General features: G+C 40.2%; 3 non-coding genes across 3 annotated transcripts; all 3 read right to left on the reverse strand.

Annotated features, from left to right (window-relative positions):
- Nucleotides 1–632: 632 nt before the first annotated feature.
- LOC148553697 (small nucleolar RNA R71) lies at nucleotides 633–740 on the reverse strand. The gene has a single exon (XR_015893275.1). It is a non-coding gene; the product is annotated as a small nucleolar RNA R71 (small nucleolar RNA).
- A 2720-nt stretch (nucleotides 741–3460) lies between these two features.
- LOC148553698 (small nucleolar RNA R71) lies at nucleotides 3461–3568 on the reverse strand. The gene has a single exon (XR_015893249.1). It is a non-coding gene; the product is annotated as a small nucleolar RNA R71 (small nucleolar RNA).
- Nucleotides 3569–17432: 13864 nt separating this feature from the next.
- Nucleotides 17433–17536, reverse strand: LOC148553699 (small nucleolar RNA R71). The gene has a single exon (XR_015892637.1). It is a non-coding gene; the product is annotated as a small nucleolar RNA R71 (small nucleolar RNA).
- Between the last annotated feature and the right edge of the window lie 2557 nt (nucleotides 17537–20093).

A 20093-nucleotide genomic window follows, 5' to 3' on the forward strand; every position in this document is an offset into this window, starting at 1 on the left:
TTTTATTTCTATTACCATGAGTTACATGTCTTTCTCATTGAATGACGCGTTCATTGTCTGATCTAAGTTTAGTCCCATTTGATCCTGAAATTGAAAGAACTCTTTCACATATTAGACGAACTAGACGTCGGTTAGCCTCCGAGGGTGGTGAAGTGGTTATTATCAATTCACCAGTCTCATCTGAAGGCGAATCTGAACCACCATCTGAGAGCGAGACAAGCTCATTTACTACTAATCCAGTTGATTTACGTGCAGAAAACATGGCAGCACCTAGGAGGATTAATCTCTAGGAGGCAGGAGCCCCAGATTTTACACTGTAGCCGTATCAAGTGCATCACCCAACTGCAGCTGCAGATTTTGAACTAAAAACCGCACTGATCAACTTGATGCCCAAGTTTCATGGCTTACCTGCTCAAGAGCCTATCAAGCACCTTAGGGATTTCCAGACAGCCTGTTCTACTGTTAGGCGTCATGGTGCAGATGAAACTTCTTTTTTGTTAACCACTTTCCCATTTTCTCTTGAGGGAAAGGCGAGGGAGTGGTACTACTCCCAACCTGAAGCAACTGTTACCAACTGGGATACACTCAGAAGAGAATTTTTGGAAAAATACTTCCCAGCTGAAGTCACAGATAGACTGAGAAAAGAGATCTCCTGCATTGTTCAAGGTAAATCAGAGACTCTCTTTGAATATTGGGAGCGCTTCAACAATCTCCTAGACGCATGTCCCCATCACATGATTGGTAAACTAGTATTGATCAGCTACTTCACCCAAGGCATGAATCTCCAGGATAAAACTACACTGGAAGGTGCCAGTAATGGTTCTCTGAAAAGTATAAAATCGTAGATGAAGCATCGCAACTGATCAGTGACTTAGCTGAGTCCACTAGGAATCACAGACAGAGGCGCAACCCCAAAGCTGTTGCAGAAATTTCCACTAGCAAAGAGACTATTGCTCTCACCCAAAGTATATGTGAAATGACCAACCTACTGAAGCAGATGCAGTTGAATCAACAACAAGCGCAACAAGCTCAACCTTCACTATAACAAAGCCAACAGTTAGTTCCACAAAGAGTATGCGGGATCTGTGCTGATTATAGTCATTATACTGATCAATGCCCACAGCTCCAGGAAGACAACACTGTGGCAGCCACTCACAACTTCTATGATCGCCCAAATCAAGGATACAATCAACAAGGTGCCAACTACAACCAAGGTGGCAACAATAGTGATAAACCATTATTTTATGATTCATATTGTGTTTAATTGTGTGGTTTTATCAATTCTTTACCCACTTATTCATATGATAAGCATGTATTTACAATTCGTTCCCAAAATTACTCCATGATTGAAAACTTGCTTCCCAAAGACTTTTAATTATGTATTTTAATTCTCCTTTATCCCATTCGATGCCGTGATTTGTGTGTTAAGTGTTTCAGGCTTCATAGGGCATGAATGGCTTGGAAATTGGGGAGGAGGCTTCCAAAAATGGAAGGAACACAAGAAACTAAGGAGATGACTAGCGAGCAATAACGCGAGCGCATGGTCCACGCGAACGCGCGAAATGAAGAATTCGCACCGATGCGGACGCGTGCCTGACGTGAACGTGTGGATTGGAGTCTGCACGCATGACGCGAATGCGTGGACGACGCGAACGCGTGACAAGGAAAATCGCTGCCTGACGCGAACGCATGGACAATGCGTACGCGTGACCTATGCAATTTGAAAAAATAACAGAATACGCTGGAGGCAATTTTGGGCCATTTTTTGACCCAGTTTTCGGCCCAGAAACTCAGATTAGACCTAGGGAACATGCAGAGACTCAAGGAGGCATGCACACACATTGAGATTCATCACATTAGGATTACACTTAGTTTTAGATCTGAGTTTTTAGAGTTGCGTTAGATTGATAGTTTATGTTTTTGCTTGCAATTTTTGGATGCTGAAAGTCATTACCTCCGTTGAAGACATTACTTTAGTTTGTTTCCTTATTCCTTTATTTTTAATTCGTTACTCATTGACCCTATTCAATTAAGTATGTTACATTTTGAATTTTTTAATATATGAAGTTATTTTTATTTTAATTAATTTTAATTCTCTATTTTATTTTAATCAATTATGTCTTCTCATATTTTTATGATTATTAATTTCATGTCAATGGAGTAGAATTTCCACTTGACATGGGGGTTGATTAAGAGGTGATACTTGAGTTGGAATGCTCAAGTGCTTGGTTAAACTGGACGTTGTTAGCTACTTCCATACCTGCTAACACTAGACCTCCCCTAGGGAGAGGCCTAGGACCTGAGGGTATGAGTTAGTTCAATCACCATATCTTTCCTTATTTAGTAAGGGAAAATCGAGTGAGAACAACAACCTTTTTACACCACACTTGAGAAGATCCCAACAAGGATAGAAGTTCCACTTAATTATTCCCCCAGTCAAGGCCTTTTATTCAGAATATCAATAATTATTTTTAGTTTATTTTTATTGCCTTAGTTCACAACTATTTTAATTACCCGTTATCAAATTCAACTTTCTGGGAATTTTCTGATTAATAAATTAGCACTCTTTCCTGCAACTCGTTGGGAGACGACCTAGGACTCATACTCCCAGTATTTTATTTCTAAATTTTGTGACAACCCTTTTTAAATTGGTGAGGCAGATCTTAGCTGGTTAAGAGCTATACGTGCAAAGCTGTCTCTTAATTGAATTCTCTAAATTGGTTAACTTCTGCCACGCATCAATTTTTGGCGCCGTTGCTGGGGAGTTGCAATAGTGTGCTAAATTATAAATTAGTGTATATATCTTTATTCTTAATTGCATATTTTATTTTTATTTCTGTTACCATGAGTTACATGTCTTTCTCATTGAATGATGCGTTCGTTGCCTGATCCGAGTTTAGTCCCATTTGATCCTGAAATTGAAAGAACTCTTTCACATATTAGACAAACTCGACGTCGGTTAGCCTCCGAGGGTAGTGAAGTGGTTATTATCAATTCACCAGTCTCATCTGAGGACGAATCTGAACCGCCATCTGAGAGCGAGACAAGCTCATTTACTACTGATCCAGTTGATTTACGTGCAGGAAACATGGCAGAACCTAGGAGAATCACTCTCCAGGAGGCAGGAGCCCCAGATTTTACACTGCAGCCGTATCAAGTACATCACCCAACTGCAGCTGCAGATTTTGAACTAAAAACCGCACTGATCAACTTGATGCCCAAATTTCATGGCTTACCTGCTCAAGAGCCTATCAAGCACCTTAGGGATTTCCAGACAGCCTGTTCTACTGTTAGGCGTCATGGTGCAGATGAAACTTCTATTCTGTTAACCGCTTTCCCATTTTCTCTTGAGGAAAAGGCAAAGGAGTGGTACTACTCTCAACCTGAAGCAATTGTTACCAACTGGGATACACTCAGAAGTGAATTTTTGGAAAAATACTTCCTAGCTGAAGTCACAGATAGACTAAGAAAAGAGATCTCCTGTATTGTTCAAGGTGAATCAGAGACTCTCTTTGAATATTGGGAGTGCTTCAACAATCTCCTAGACGCATGTCCCCATCACATGATTGATAAACTAGTATTAATCAGTTACTTCACCCAAGGCATGAATCCCCAGGATAAGACTACACTGGAAGGTGCCAGTAATGGTTCTCTGAAAAAGTACAAAACCACAGATGAAGCATGGCAACTGATCAGCGACTTAGCTGAGTCCACTAGGAATCACAGACAGAGGCACAACCCCAAAGCTGTTGCAGAGATTTCCACTAGCAAAGAGACTACTACTCTCACCCTGAGTATATGTGAAATGAGCAACCTACTGAAGCAGATGCAGCTAAATCAACAACAAGCACAACAAGCTCAACCTTCACCACAACAGAGCCAACAGTTAGTTCCACAAAGAGTATGCGGGATCTGTGCTGATTATAGTCATTATACTGATGAATGTCCATAGCTCCAAGAAGACAACACTGTGGCAGCTACTCACAACTTTTATGACCGTCCGAATCAAGGATATAATCAACAAAGCGGCAACTACAACCAAGGTGGCAACAATAGCCATAGATGGCAAGACAACTCCAACCAAGGCTGGAGAGATAATTCTAACCATGGCTGGAGGGATAACTTTAATAGAGGAGGTAGAGACAATAATAGAAACCAGAGGTGGAATAACAATAACAACAACAGACCGCAGAATCAGAACCTACCTTACAGAGCACCTCACCTAAGACAGTCACAAGGACCCCAACAAACCCAACAACAAGCTTCTCAAACTGCTTACTCTAGTTCCTCATCAAATGACGATATGCTCCGTTCTCTTGCACAAGGACAGCAAGACATGCATGCTCAGCTTAACTCTAGTTTGAATGGCTTAACTGCCACTTTACAAGCTCTCGTCTCCCGGATGGATTCCTCACTTAATTCCACACATCAACCTTCAAGCTCTAATAAAATTCCTTCTCAACTACTGCCTAATCCCAAGGGTGGCATCAATGCCGTCACTCTATGGTCCGAAACCACACTGCAGGAGAGGAACCATGAATAGCCAAAACTACCAGAAAATGTATCTGCAGAGGATGTGGTGGAAATAGAAGATGCTGAAGAGGAAGAGGACGTACAAGACATAGTTGAAGAAGATGAAGCTCAACCATAGAATGAAGCATTAAGGGATGTAGAAGCTGAAATTCGCGCCCCTCCTATTCCCTTTCCATAACTTGCAAGGAACCCCAAAAAGCAGATGGAACTTGACCCCAAAATGGTAGAAATATTTAAAAAGGTCGAGGTAACTGTTCCCCTTTTTGATGTTATTCAACAGGTACCTAAATACGCAAAGTTTCTAAAAGATTTGTGCATACATAAAGATAAAATTAATGAATTAAAAACTATTCCTTTAGGTAGTTCTATATCTGCTTTAATGGGAAATATACCTGAAAAATGTAGTGATCCAGGTCCATGTATAGTTAGCAGTACCATTGGAGGTGTGATATTTTCTGACTGTATGTTTAATTTAGGAGCATGTGTTAGCATAATGCCTTTGTCTATATATGATACTTTGAGGCTCCCTCCCTTAAAAAGGTCGGCAGCTCGATTTGTGTTAGCAGATAAAAACATTATTACAGTAGTTAGAATTGTTGAAGATGTACTAGTGAGCATTAAAGGGCTTACATTTCCCATTGATTTCTACATCCTGGAAATGCCCCCTAATGACTCAGGAAGACCATCATCAATCCTGCTTGGAGGATCATTCCTGAAGACTTCAAAGTTCAAGCTGGATGCATTCTCAGGAACTTACTCCTTTGAGATAGATGGCAGAACAGTGAGTTTCAGTTTATATGAAGCTATGAAGCACCCTCCGGAAGATCATTCTATCTTCCAGTGCTATATTATTGATGAAACTGTAGCTGAGGTTCACCAGGAAGAATTAGAAGAGAAGTACATGGAGCAAGGTCCAAGTGTGGGGACACTTTTTGAAAACCATGAGAAGACTTTACCATTATCACCAGCCCCGGATGATCCAGAACCTAGTTATGAGCAGAAATTAGAGTTGAAGCCCCTTCCTCCACACCTTAAGTATGCTTACCTTGAGGACAAGCAGAAGTTCCCAGTCATCATTGCAAGGGAACTCACTTCTCAACAAGAAGAACAACTACTCAAAGTGCTGAGAAAACATAGGAAAGCAATTGGATGGAGCTTGGCGGACATAGTAGGCATCAGTCCTCAAATTTGTGAGCACAGAATATTCTTAGAAGAGGGAGCAAAGCCTGTCCGTCAACCTCAAAGAAGATTGAATCCGACCATCTTAGAAGTTTTCAAGAAGGAAGTGACCAGACTACTTGAAGCAGATATCATTTACCCAATTTCAGACAGCGAATGGGTCAGCCCAGTACAAGTGGTGCCCAAGAAGTCTGGAGTCACAACAATAAAGAATGAGCATGGAGAGCTCCTGACAACTAGAGTGTAGAATTCATGGAGAGTTTGCATTGATTATAGGCGTCTCAACCAAGCCACTCGCAAGGATCACTATCCCTTGCCATTCATTGATCAAATGCTTGATCTCCTGTCAGGTAAATCTCATTATTATTTCTTAAATGGTTATACAGGATACTTTCAAATTCATATAGCTCCTGACGATTAGGAGAAGACTAATTTTACATGTCCTTTTGGGACTTATGTTTATAAGAGAATTCCCTTTGGCTTGTGTAATACCCCTGCTACTTTCCAAAGGTGCATGATGAGTCTTTTTTCTGATATTATTGAGAACTGTATGGAAATTTTTATGAATGATTTCAGCATATATGGTGATTCCTTTAGCCTTCGCTTGGATAGTTTATCTAAAGTGTTAGATAGATGTGTTAATACAAACCTTGTGTTAAATTTTGAAAAATGTCACTTTATGGTAAAACAAGGAATTGTACTAGGACATGTTGTGTCTAATACAGGCATTTCTGTAGACCCAGCAAAGGTGGATGTTATTTCTAATTTACCTTACCCCTCCTCCGTGAGGGAAGTCCATTTGTTCCTTGGCCACGCAGGTTTTTACAGGAGATTCATTAAGGACTTCAGTAAGGTAGCACTACCATTATCCAGATTGCTTCAAAAAGATATTGAGTTCGAGTTCAGTGAGAGTTGTATGCAAGTGTTTGATAAATTGAAGATCGCTCTGACTCAAGCTCCAATTGTAAGAGGAGCAGACTGGAGCCACCCATTCGAAATCATGTGTGATGCTTCCAACCATGCAGTAGGAGCAGCACTGGCTCAGCGCGAAGGTAAAGACCCTTTTGTAATTGCTTATGCATCTAAAACTTTAGATGTTGCTCAGTCTAATTATACTATTACTGAAAAAGATCTTCTTGCTATTGTTTTTGCTCTGGATAAATTCCGAGCCTATTTACTTGGTACTAAGGTAGTAGTGTACTCAGACCATGCAGCTCTAAAATATTTATTAGCCAAAAAGGAGTCCAAACCAAGGCTAATACGTTGGATACTGTTGTTACAAGAATTTGATTTAAAAATTAAGGACAGGAGTGGTAACCAGAATTTAGTGGCAGACCACTTGAGTCGCCTTAAGTACATTAAGGGTGACTCCACTCCTATAAATGATAATTTACCATTTGATAACTTACAAGCAGTATCTGAAGTAGTTCCTTGGTATGCAGCTGTCGCTAATTATCTAGTTAGCCACACTTTTCCTCCAAACTTTACTAAGCACCAAAGAGACAAGCTGAAAAGCGAGTCCAAATATTATGTATGGGATGATCCATATTTATGGAGGTGTGGTGCTGACCAGGTAATTAGATGGTGTGTTCCTCAATCAGAATTCCACTCTATTTTAGAGGCCTGCCACTCATCTGAGAGTGGAGGACATTTTGGCTCTCAAAGAACAGCTAGAAAAATTCTAGACTGCGGATTCTGATGGCCTACTCTTTTTAAGGACGCTGCTGAATTTTGTAAATCATGTTCCCCATGCCAAAGGTTTAGTAATATATCCAAGAGGGACTAGATGCCTCAACAGCATATGCTTTTCTGTGAAATTTTTGATGTTTGGGGCATTGACTTCATGGGTTCATTTCCAAATTCTAATGGTTACTTTTATATACTATTAGCTGTAGATTATGTTTCTAAATAGGTGGAAGCAATTCCTACCCGTACTGATGATGCTAACACTATTGTTTCCTTTGTTAGAAACCATATTTTTTGTCGCTTTGGATCACCACGAGCAATCGTGAGCGATCAAGGCTCCCATTTTTGTAACAAGAGACTAACAGGATTACTGAAAAGGCATGGGATAATTCACAAATTCGCCACAGCTTATCATCCCCAGACCAATGGGCAAACAGAAGTCTCTAACAGGGAGATTAAACATATTCTGGAGAAGATAGTAAAACCTCATAGGAAGGACTGGAGTGCCAGGTTACAAGATGCACTCTGAGCATATAGAACAGCATACAAGACACCCATTGGGATGAGCCCCTTCCGCTTGGTATACGGAAAGGCTTGCCACCTCCCCAGAGAGGTGGAACACAAGGCTTTATGGGCTGTGAAGGAGTGCAACATGAATCTTACGAAGGCTGGTGCTGAAAGAAAGCTGCAACTAGCAGAACTAGAGACCCTTCGCCTAGAAGCATATGACAACTCCAGGCGTTACAAGGAGAAAATAAAGGTTGTCCATGACAAGCACATAAAAAGGAAAGAATTCAAACCAGGGGAGTTAGTTCTACTATATAACTCCAGACTGAGGCTCATGCCAGATAAACTGAGATCAAGATGGGAAGGTCCATACAGAGTAGAGAAGGTAGAGCCATACGGAGTTTTCCACCTGCGTCATCCTGTTAACTCCAAATTTCTTAAAGTTAATGGACATCGCCTAAAGCTTTACCATGGTTAGAAGACGAAGAATCAAAAGGAACTAGATATCTTCCTCTTAGAAGATCCACCAAGAGAAGCTGAATGAGCCTAACGAGCGTCCAACTTAAGGACGTAAAAGCAAAGTGCTAGGTGGGAGACAACCCACCATGATATGATCGTTCCGTTTCAATCTTATTTTATTTTTATTTTATTTTTATGATGTTAATGACTCTTCTCAGCATCCCTGCATTTAGCTACATATAGTTTGCATGTGCATTTTGCATATTAGTTATATAAAAAAAAAGCACGTACGCGACGCGGCAGCGTCACTGACGTGTCCACGTCACAGGTGCAATAGGAAGAAAAGCAAAGTGAACAGTGAGTCACGCGAAAGCATGGCTGGAGGCGTGCCTTAAGCACAAACATGCCCACGCGTCCGCGTTACCCACGTGGCCGCGTCATTTGGAAAATAGGCCTCCCACGCGTTCGTGTTACCACGCGAATGCGTGACCCTAAAAATTCGACGTAAATAGGTGTATGGCAGCATGTTATGATGGAGCTGGGCTGGCCTGATGCTAGAAGCACCAGCTACATCACACGACCGCGTGCCCCATGCGGCCGTGTCGTTTTCAGAACATCACCATTCACGCGATCGCGCCAACGACGCGATCGCGTTACCTTAAAATTAGGCAAATAGAGTTTGAAACTGAGAGTCGCGCGAACGCGCGGCTGCTCTCGAGCCATTCGCACAATTCAAGTTACGCGACCGCGTGACCCACGCGTCCATGTTACTTGACAAATTCACATGCCACACGACTGCATGACCCACGCGTCTGCGTTGCATGCAGCGCACAGAATATTCAAATCAGCCAAAATATCTTATCTTTTTTTTTCCTAAATCCTTATTTTCTTTTCCTTTGTTATTTCTTTCTTCCCCCTTCTTCCTTCTCTATTCATTCTCACTTTTTACATTCTCCTTCCTTATTTTTCACACCGATCATCAAGGTTCTTTTCTCTCTTTCTTCACTTTTCACTTTCCCTTATCAATTTAATTTATGTTTTAAAGTTTTTTCTTCTTTTCACCTTCATAATCTATATTTTCCCTTATTTTTCTTTCTTTTTATCTCTTTTTATTGGTGTTGAAAATTTATTTCATTCTTTATTTTCCATATTTTGCTTGTGGATTATTATAGTTTTGTTTGACAATTATATATTACTTTTCATAAGGGTTGCTTGCATGTTCAAATCTCCTACACTCAAAAATATATTTCTCATGCATACTATGTGTTTGTGAAAAAGCTCGTATGGCATCTTGCACTACTCTCATGTTATGATACTACCTTAATGCTTGCTTTTCCCAAAACCCCTTTTATATTTTATTAATTTAATTTAATTGTCAATACAAATAGGTTATTAGTTTGAAAGACTTGGTAATTTAACTTGGACATTGAATGCTTGATCTATGCTACTCATGTCTTTACCGGCATGCCAATAAACATCTAGCATTCAATTGCCATCACATGCATTTGTTATATTACCTTTGATGCACTTTTCACATGTAGTCTAGACCATGTGTTAACGACATCCCTCTTTACCATCCATTAATTACCACTCATAATATTCACTCCCTTGCTCGAACCCTTAGCTTTACATATTACTTTCTCTTCCCCTTTCAGGATGGCCACCAAGAAAGGAAAGGAGAAAGCTATTTCCAAACCACCAACAAGGAGAGGAACGAAAAGAACATTAGGGGCAGAGCCATCTTCAACAGTAGTAAAGCCCTCAATAAAAAGAATTAAGAGGATCATCAAGGTCGATGAAAAAGAAAAAGCCTTTCCAGCAAAGGACACTGCGCGGTTTCCTAACCACTACTGTGAGCAGATGTTTCCCATCCTGGCAGAGAGGAATTACAACAATGAATACCTTCTCATCCTCCCAAACCACATTGCTGAATTTGTTGAGCCACAAATTGAACGAAGACAATGGGAATTCCTACAGAGACAGCCACGGCAAGTTAATCTCTCATGGGTAGTAGAATTCTACTCCAACTTTCACATGCCAACCATGCAGTCTGTCTATGTCCGTCAGAAGCAAGTCCCCATAACTGAAGAGGCCATTCAACAAACTTTAGATCTTCCCCCTACTCCAGAAGGATTGGACACATTCCAAGAAGCCTCACTCAAGCGCCAGACATACCAATTTGACTGGGATGCCGTTCTCAGAGTAATAGCACAACCTGGCAGCTTATGGATCTACGGATACCATCGATCCCGACCAAAAGGGATATCGGCTTCAGCACTTACCTTGGAGGCTCGAGTATGGGCATAGATCATGTCTCATTATGTCTTTCTGAGCACTCACGAGTCCTCCTTCACTGCAGACATGGTTGTTTTACTCTGGTGCATCCTTACAGACCAGCACCTCAATTTACCAAGACATATCCGGAATGCAATGGGACACGTATAGATAGCGGGCAACTTACCTTTTCCCTCCTTGGTTTCAGATCTTGTCTCGGCAACCGGAGTCTCTTACAGAGCTGGGGACACCAAAGCCTTCCTTCCACGGGATGATCAGTACGTCTCTAACAGGAAATATATCAGACCATCAACAGCCACTACAAGCCAGCCTACAGGATCGGCTGAAGACATTCCTCCTTCAACACCACAAGCACCTACAACAAACTAACTGCTCCATCAGATACTTGAAAGGTTGGATCGGCAGGAACATAAAGCAAAGCTAAGAGAGCGCCGTAACAAGCGCCGATTCACATACCTCAAGGAGCTACTTTTGGGAAACTACAAAGACCTAGACACCTCGGAATCCACCTCATTTACCAACACAGGGAGCCATGACAATCCCGATGGTGGAGATGCTACTACCAGCCACCCTCTGTTTCTGACAGATGGCACCGAGGACGGTGTAAAGCCTTAATTGTGGGGAGGTTGGTCAGTACCTGACTTCCGGAGGTAATTTCTCTTCCCTAAACACCAATAAAATAGGATATTTAGTTAATTTTTCTTTTAGGATAGGATAAATTGCATAGTAATAATTAGTTGCATGCATGTTCTACTTGATTGAAAATAATAAGTTTCTTCTAAGACCCTATTTTCTAAAAAATTTCACTAATTTAAATCAAAACCTTTGTGTAAACTTGTTTGAAGTTGTATTTGGAACATAGTTTAAAAAGCTAAGAACACACAACCTGTAAGATTTGAGCTTAATTACATGGTTACATTATTTAACCATAAATATTTTATTCTTGTGTGTTTACTTTTCTATGATTGTAATCTTATTTTGTTTCATCCTATATGTCCAATATTTAATATATTATATGCATGCGTATGATTGAGGCCATTATTTGATTTCTGCTCACTTATCCCAAACAAGCCTACCCTTTAAATTACCTTTGTCAGCCACTTTGAGCCTTTTTATCCCATTTGTTCTATATTTTACTGTATTACTAGCCTTAAGCGGAAAAACAATTAAATATCCCAATTGAATCTTTGGTTAGCTTAAGATAGGAATGGTGTGTTCATTGAGTATGGGAAAATTGTGGGAACAAGGGTTATGTAGGGAAATATCATGATAAAATAATGGGAATTTGGGTACCTACTCATGTGAAACTATAAAAATAAAAAATCCATGTGCATTGATAAGCTATGTTTATTTTCATGCTAAAAAAAAAAATATTCAATAAATAAGTAAATAAATAAGGGGACAAAATTATCCCAATGTTAAGTTAATGAAAAATCAATGCATATGTGATAAAATTAAAGAAAAATTGATACATGAGTATGTGATGCAAAAGTGAGAATTTTGGGTAGCTAGGCATGATTCAAGAGTTATATAGAGTGTATGTATGTTAGGTGAAAGCTTAGGTTAATTAAAGATTCAATTTATAAAGCTCACTTAGCCATATACATATACCCTTACCCTTACCTTAGCCCCATTACAACCTTGAAAAGACCTCATGATGTTTGCATTGGTATGCTAAATATTGTTGATTGGTTAGGTGAAGAACAAATTTTAGAAAGCATGACTAGAGAAGAGTAGAGTGATTACCCTATACACCTGAGTGATTAGAGTGCACGTACACTACCAGTAAGGGTTCAGTGCTTGATTCTATGTTCCCTGCTTTCATGAGCTGTCTTCTTACAATGTTACCTGTATTTACTTTATGAATTGAGTTAGTGAAATATAATTTATATTTGTCTTGAAGAGCTTACTTACTTTTAACCAAGTAGACAAGAAGCATATAGTTGCATTTACATATATGTATAGATTGCATTGCATTTCATGATTTTTACATTTCCCTATTCATTTACTTTATCTCCTTCAACTAAGCATGAGGACATGCTAATGTTTAAGTGTGGAGAGGTTGATGAACTATTATTTTATGGTTTATATTGTGTTTAATTGTGTGAATTTATCAATTCTCTACCCACTTATTCATATGATAAGCATGTATTTACAATTCCTTCCCAAAATCACTCCATGGTTGAAAACTTGCTTCTCAGAGACTTTTAATGATGTATTTTAATTCTCCTTTATTCCATTCGATGCCGTGATCCGTGTGTTAAGTGTTTCAGGCTTCATAGGGCATCAATGGCTTGGAAATTAGAGAGGAGGCTTGCAAAAATGGAAGGAACACAAGAAACTAAGGAAATGACCAGCAAGCAATGACGCAAGCGTATGGCCCATGCGAACGCGCAAAGTGAAGAATTCGCAGCGATGCGGATGCGTGCCTGACGCAAACGCGTGGATTGGAGTTTGCACGAGCGACGCGAACACGTGAACCACGCGAACGCTTGGACAACGCGTACGCGTGACCTGCGCAATCTGCAAAATAACAGAATACTCTGGGGGCGATTTTGGGCCGCTTTTTGATCCAATTTTCGGCCCAGAAACACAGACTAAACCTAGGGAACATGCAGAGACTCAACACGCATCCACGCACATTGAGATTCATCACATTAGGATTACACTTAGTTTTAGATATGAGTTTTTAGAGTTACATTACATTGATAGTTTATGCTTTTGCTTGGATTTTTGGATGCTAACAGTCATTACCTCCATTGAAGACATTATTTTAGTTTGTTTCCTTATTCCCTTATTTTTAATTAGTTACTCATTGACTCTATTCAATTAAGTATGTTACATTTTGAATTTATTAATATATGAGTTATTTTTATTTTAATAAATTTTAATCCTCTATTTTATTTTAATTAATTATGTCTTTTCATATTTTTATGATTATTAATTTCATGTCAATGGAGTAGAATTTCTACTTGACATGGGGGTTGATTAAGAGGTGATACTTGAGTTGGAATACTCAAGTGCTTGGCTAAATTGGACGTTGTTAGCTAACTTCATACTTACTAACACTAGACCTCCCCAGGGAGAGGGCTAGGACCTGAGGGTAAGAGTTGGTTCAATCACCATACCTTTCCTTATTTAGTAAGGGAAAATCGAGTGAGAATAATAACCTTTTTACACCACACTTGAGAAGATCCCAACAAGGATAGAAGCTCCACTTAGTTATTCCCCCAGTCAAGGCCTTTTATTCAGAGTATCAATAATTATTCTTAGTTTATTTTTATTGCCTTAATTCATAATTATTTTAATTGCTCATTATCAAACTCAACTTTCTGGGAATTTTTTGATTAATAAAATAGCACTCTTGCATGCAACTCGTTGGGAGACGACCTGGGACTCATACTCCCAGTATTTTATTTCTAAAATTTGTGACAACCCTTTTTAGATTGGTGAGGCAGATCTTAGCTGGTTAAGAGCTATACATAAAATGTTGTTCTCTTAATTGAATCTCTAAATTGGTTAACTTCTGCCACGCATCAGGCGCCTAGCGTGGGAAGAGGCCTTAACTTTTATCTCACTGTGCCTTCTGCATGTGTTGAGCTCCAAAGTGTAAGTACACTTTGACTTCCTGGTTTGGTGAGTTATTCACTGATGCCAGGGTATCTTGGCCAGTTTCACTGACCTTTTCTTTACTATTTTTAGGGTAGTTTCATGCATTTCTTTAGGAAATAAGCTAGTTTTGGGTAGATATTCACCTACACCTTGATTCAAGCATACATTGTGCATTTTACATTATTTTATGAGGATTTTGCACAAATTGTATGCTGCATTACCCATGACTTGGACTAGAACTTTGATGCACTCTGTTGCTTGATTTCAGGACCAAAGGAAGCAAGGAAAGGGAGGTAACTTGCAAGGTTAATGAGAAAAGTGATTGCCAATAACACTCTCAAAGCCATCATTGCCCACGTTAAGAGTCACATTAACTAAGTTAACGTGCACTCTAACGTGGAGAAGGGAAGTTGAGCCAATGTTGGTAACACTTAACATTGTCACTAACGTTAGCAAACACTCATGACTGGCCACGTTAGAGCCCACATTAACCTAGTTAACGTGGCCTCTAACGTTAAAGGGGGAAGAGAAGCCAACGTTAGTGACATTCAACATTGTCACTAACGTTGGCCTAAGGATGCAACACACAACGTTAACTTCCACGTTAACTTGGTTAACGTGGGAGCTAACGTAAGAAGTGAGAGTTGTCGACAACGTTAGTGACACTCAACATCGTCACTAACGTTGGAAGCAACCACACAACCCCCAAGGAGCCACGTTAACTTCCACGTTAACTTAGTTAACGTAGAAGCTAACGATGAGGAATGAATGATGAGCCAACGTTAGTGACACTCAACATTGTCACTAACGTTGGGATGGCTAAGAATGGCCACGTTAGAAGCCATGTTAACCTAGTTAACGTGGACTCTAACGTGAGATCTAGGGGCACATTGGAACGTTAGTGACGATGTTGAGTGTCACTAACATTCTCGAAGTTTGGAAAGGCCATGTTAGAAGCCACGTTAACCTAGTTAACATGGGCTTTAACGTGAAGCAAAAAAGGGGCACACTGGAATGTTAGTGACAATTTTGAGTGTCACTCACACTCTCGAAGGTTGGCAAGGCCACGTTAGAAGCCACGTTAACCTAGTTAACATGGGCTCTAACGTGAAGCAAAGGGGTACATTGGAACGTTAGTGAAAATGTTAAGTGTCACTAACGTTCTCGAACTTATACTTTCACTAAATGTTAACACCCCTAACGCCCTGAGCTAAAGTCTCTGCCCACTTAGCACTTTCTCTCTGCAAGTAAAGCCAAGCCCAAATGAAGAAAAAAACTGCTTCAAACTCAAGATCCAAAGGCCCAAGACTTGAAGAGCAAACTAGAAGCTGAGAAGAGTAGTATATATAGGAGTAGCTTTGAATTGTTAAAGGAGTTCTGGAAGTTGGAAAAAGGGAATTACTCTCTGTATTTTACTTTCTTTCCAATTTCTAGTTCTATGATGTATTCTCCATCTTTATTTTCATTTTCTAGAGCTCTGAACAATTAAACCCCTTTCATTGGGTTAGGGAGCTCTGTTGTAATTTGATGGATCAATACTAATTTTCATTATTCTTCTTCTATCTTTTCTCTTGATTTTACTTGAAAGCTTTCGATCTTCATCCAATTGAGTAGTTATCTTGGAAGAGAAGCTATTCAAACTTGGATCTCTTTTGAACCTTGAAAGAGGAATGAAGAGATCAAGCTAGAATTGCTTTCTCATGCTGGACCAAATTGGGTTTGGATGGGTATGTGACTATAACCCTCTCAATACTTGATTTGAGAAATGCATGTGGTATAATCAGTGACCATATTTCATCTCTTCTCATGAGCAATTGACCAAGGAATTGGCTATTGATCAAGATTTGAGAGATTGAATTGCAAGAAATTGTAATTCAATCACTTAAGATTGCCAAGGAGATCAATGAGTGCATTGATTGAGGAAGAGATGAAAATGAACTTGATCCAGAGAATTGAAACATCTCCTAAGCCCAATGAACTCCCCATCTCTGATCTTACCCATTCTCTTTAATTTCTGCCATTTACTTTTATGAGCAAATCCCCCATTCCCATTTAAAATTCTGCAATTTATTTTCAGTCATTTACTTCCAGTCCTTTAATTCTGCAACTCTCAACTCAAATTCTGGATTCGCTCAACTAGAACATTCTTCTAATTAAAGTTGCTTGATCAATCAATCCCTGTGGGATTCGACCTCACTCTATTGTGAGTTTTTACTTGACGACAAATTCGGTACACTTGCCAAAGGGAGATTTGTTGAGAGACAAGTTTTTTGCGCATCAAGTTTATGGCAGCGTTGCCGGGGATTGATTGTGCATCAACAATGATTAAATTGAAAGATCACTAGATTGAGCATTTTTATTTTTGTGAATTTCATTTTCTGTTTGAGTGATTTACTTTTTGTTTTAGTTAAACTCCTTCCCTTCCCCCTCTACTCTTTTGTTTTTCTTTGTTATTTTCAATTCTGTTTGCTAACCCACTAACTGTTTGATATATTGCATCACCCACAACTAACAGTAATTCTGACATAAATACTTTCTGCACCTATCTTTTCTTGCTTGCACTTGATGGTTGTATGACAGGGAGAAGAAGGGGGGCTTCAACTTTCTTCGATTCTGAACCTGAGAGGACCTTCCTTAGATTAAGGAGGGAGGCAAGAGGAAAAAAAGTGGTTGGTGCTGACAAAGAAGAGGAATTCTTTGAAACAAACATGGAAGACAACATGGAAAACCATCATGAAGAAGAGGATCACAACCATGGGGGAGGAGGTAGAGCAAATCATGTTGGGGAGGATAGAAGAGTTTTGGGCTCTTACATCAATCCAAACCTAGGCAATTGTGGAAGTAGCATCCAAAAGCCAACAATCCATGCCAACAACTTTAAACTTAAACCACAACTTATCACCCTTGTTCAGAACAACTGTTCGTTTGGAGGAGGTGTTCAAGAAGACCCCAATCAACATTTGACCACCTTCCTGAGAATATGTGACACAGTGAAGTCTAATGGTATTCACCCTGACGCCTATAGACTACTCCTATTTCCATTCTCACTTAGGGACAAAGCAGCCAAGTGGCTGGAATCTTTCCCAAGGGAAAGCTTGACAACTTGGGAAGACGTGGTGAACAAATTCTTAGCAAGATTTTACCCTCCTCAACGAATCAATAGGCTGAGAGCTGAGGTCCAAACTTTCAGGCAACAAGATGGTGAGACTCTATATGAAGCATGGGAGAGGTTCAAGGACTTAACAAGGAGGTGTCCACCTGACATGTTCAACGAATGGGTGCAGCTGCACATTTTCTATGAAGGACTCTCTTATGAGTCAAAGAAGGCCGTAGACCATTCATCCGGAGGATCTTTGAACAAGAAGAAGACTATTGAGGAAGCCATAGATGTTATTGAAACAGTAGCAGAGAATGACTTCTTCTATGCTTCCGAAAGGGGGAACACAAGAGGAGTAATGGAGCTAAACAATGTAGATGCTCTGTTGGCCTAAAACAAGCTCATTACCCAGCAGCTGGCTGACCTCACCAAGAAGATAGAGATGAACCAAGTAGCAGTAATCTCCACTTCATCAACAACCCAAGAAGGAGTGAATGAAGAAGCAGAGGGGAGTCAGAAGCAAGCCAACTACATTGGGAATTCACCAAGGAAAAACTATGATCCATAGTCCAAGACCTACAACCCTGGATGGAGAAACCACCCAAACTTTGGGTGGGGGAGTGAGCAAGATCAAAACCAAGACCAGAGACGTTACAACTCCAACAACAACACTTCTCCACACGCCTATCAAAACCAAAACAGCACATCTGCTCCGAATCACCCATCAATTGATGACAAGCTCTCTAAGATCGAAACCTTAATTGAAGGAGTATGCAAAGACATTCGAAACAGTAAAGCATTCAGAGAGGAAGTGCAGTCAAACATGCAGAATCAAAATGCTGCCATCAAGAAACTGGAGACACAAATCAGCTATCTGTTTAAGTAGCTTCCTAACCACAACTTTTGCTATGATGCCCATTCAAGCAAAAGGGAAGAGTGTCAAGCTATCACACTTAGGAATGGGAAGGAACTGAAGGAACGTCCCCAAAAACCACAAGAAGAAGGCTCAAATGAAAAGGGAGAAGAGTAAGATGGAGTTCAACCTCCCACGCCAAGTCTGCAGAAAGAAAAAGGGATACCACAACTGAACATCTCAAGAGCTCCATATCCCCAGCTATTGAAGAAAAGGGAAGATGACAACCAGTTCTTGAGATTTTTGGAAATCTTCAAGAAGCTACAAATTAACATACCTTTTGCTGAAGCCATAGAACAAATGCCACTCTATGCCAAGTTTTTGAAGGAGCTAATGACTAAGAAGAGAAGCTGGAAGAACAATGAGACTGTGATACTAACTGAAGAGTGCAGTGCTATCATTCAGCATAAACTACCTCAGAAACTGAAGGATCCTGGGAGTTTTCAGATCCCTTGTATTATAGGAGAAATCACAGTAGAGAAGGCTCTTTGTGACTTAGGGGCCAGCATCAATTTGATGTCAGTAGCTATGATGAGAAAGATGAAAATTGAGGAGGCTAAACCAACAAAAATGGCCCTACAACTGGCAGACCGATCGTTCAAATTCCCTCACGGGATAGTAGAGGATTTGCTAGTAAAAGTGGGAGATTTCATATTTCCAGCAGATTTTGTGGTGTTGGACATGCAGGAGGACGCCAAGACCTCCATCATCTTGGAAAGGCCATTCTTGGCCACTGCTGGAGCTGTCATTGATGTTCAGAAGGGTGACCTCACCCTGAGATTACACAATGAAAAGATGACATTCAATGTGTTCAAGGCCATGAGTTACCCACCAGAACAATTGGGGGAATGCATGAGGTTAGATGCACTTGAGGATGAAGTGCAGGAGAATTTTGAAGAAGAAGAACCTGAAGAGGACGAGAGATTGGTGGAGGAAGAATCTGAATCAAGTGAAGAGGTGACCACAGCAGAAATACATATACCAGATGCACCAAAGGAAGGGAACCAAACATCAGAAGCACCCAAACTTGAACTCAAAGAACTGCCACCCACTCTCAAATATGCATATCTAGGAGAAAATGAAAACTATCTAGTGATCATAAATTCATCCCTCAGTCAAGATCAAGAGGACGAGCTACTCAAGGTGCTGCGGGAGCATAAGGATGCCATTGGATGGACCCTTGCTGACTTGAAGGGAATCAGTTCAGCCATATGCATGCATAAAATACTGTTGGAAGATAATGCTAAGCCATCCATTCAATCCCAGAGAAGGCTGAACCCAATCATGAAGGAAGTGGTACAGAAAGAGGTTATGAAGCTTTGGCAAGTAGGGGTCATATACCCAATTTCGGACAGCCCTTGGGTTAGCCCCATACATGTTGTGCCCAAGAAGGGAGGAATCACTGTGGTTACCAATGAGAAGAACGAGCTCATACCTACAAGGACCGTCACAGGATGGCGGATGTGCATAGACTACAGAAAACTCAATGAGGCTACACGAAAAGACTATTTTCCCCTTCCATTCATGGATCAGATGTTGGAAAGACTTGCAGGGCACGCATATTATTGTTTTCTCGACGGTTATTCAGGATATAACCAAATAGTGGTTGATCCCAGAGACCAAGAGAAAACCTCATTTACTTGTCCGTATGGAGTGTTTTCCTATAGGCGCATGCCATTTGGGCTATGTAATGCACCTGCAACTTTCCAACGCTGCATGCTTTCTATCTTTTCAGATATGATAGAAAAATTCATTGAAGTTTTTATGGATGATTTCTCGGTATTCGGAGATTCCTTTCCTAGTTGCCTACAT

This window comes from Arachis ipaensis, chromosome B7 (genome assembly GCF_059453495.1).
Source record: "Arachis ipaensis isolate K30076 ecotype BB chromosome B7, ASM5945349v1, whole genome shotgun sequence".
Lineage (NCBI taxonomy): Eukaryota > Viridiplantae > Streptophyta > Magnoliopsida > Fabales > Fabaceae > Arachis > Arachis ipaensis.